Genomic DNA, 1,483 nt, shown 5'->3' on the forward strand with positions numbered 1-1,483 from the left:
GCAGCGGGGCTTTGGCGGCCAGCACGATGGCGCGTCTCGCCACCAAGCACGATCGCTAGTTCAATACATTAGATCGAGAGCAGAGAATGTGATCTGATGTACCAGACGCGTCCAGCGCTTGACACACGTGGCCACGACTGCGGTGTTTGGTAGAGCATGTTGGAAGTTGCATATTGCACTTACTACAAGATAGCTAAAAGCTATAAATATCACTCTACATTTCACCGACTGTACGAGTCATGAGTGTGGCGACAGCCCCAAGGTGGGTCTTCCAACAGGTTATGAGCCCAAGGGCTTCATCTGGGGCTACGATCGACCACACTCGACCGTGCCGGAATCGCAACCGAGCACATGAGCCCTACAACTCGACGCCAGCGCCGGCTGCAACACCAAGCGAGCGACAGAGCAGCGACGTCAGAACCCGCGGCGACGGCCCTGCAAACCGTAGCCACGAAGGGAGCAGTTCCAAGATCAAGGGCGCCCAAAAGGTCGCGTTGCGCAGAGCCAACCGATCAAGATCAAACTCTCCAAAACCACTCCAGGACAACACTGCTAGACGAACGTCGCAAGATCCAGGAAGATCGGAGCTGTGGACGCAACAACAGCGCCACAAGGCCGAAGAAAGACCGTCACGGAGCAGGCAGCGCCAGAAGGATCGTGCCGCCCGGACGAGAGCCGCGAGCCTTGAAGTCGACAAGAGCACGCGAGTACCCGACGCGAGAAAGCGATCAACTTTGCATCGGTCGGAGAACGACATGGACTCGATCAAGATCAATGTCGAGCCAGCGGCGGCACCAACCCCGCCGAAACCACCAACACCGACGTCAACATCCAAGATCGTCGAAGAAGCTCTCGCAAAGCAACAAGCCCGTCACGACGAATTTCTTGCAAGACAGCAAGCCCGTCTCGACGAAGACGCCGAGGAACAACGCCGCCACGACGAGTGGATGCGCAAGCAGCAGGCGCTTGACGAGCCACGCCGAAATGAAGAGCAGCGCCGTCGAGATGAGCAGCAGGCGCCTGACGAGCAACGCCGAGATGAAGGGCAACACCGCCAAGACGAAGAGCGACGCCGCCGTGAAGAAATCCTTCTCCAGCAACGAGCCGACGACCTAAGTCGTATCTTCGAGAGGATGCGCGAAGAGCGACGCAGAGACGAGCGACTACGCCAGCAGCTAGCTGACAACCGGCGCCATCACGACGAAGAACAACGCCGTCGCGCTGAACAACTACCCCAGCAGCAAGCTGATGACCAGCGTCTTCGAGATGAAGAAAACGAGAGCTTCGAACGCGCGCGCAAAAATCAAGTCGCCACTGATGCGCGACGAGCCCAAGAGCCCACTGTCGATGCTGTCGCACAAACTCAGCACAAACACGCGCGACAGGAAGCGTACAACTACCTTGAAGGCTCGTGCCACGATCAAGAAGCAACTGCCATCGCCGAAAACACAAACACTGAGCGCGAACGCGCAGAAGAGACCAC

This window comes from Saprolegnia diclina (genome assembly GCF_000281045.1).
Source record: "Saprolegnia diclina VS20 unplaced genomic scaffold supercont1.245, whole genome shotgun sequence".
Lineage (NCBI taxonomy): Eukaryota > Oomycota > Saprolegniomycetes > Saprolegniales > Saprolegniaceae > Saprolegnia > Saprolegnia diclina.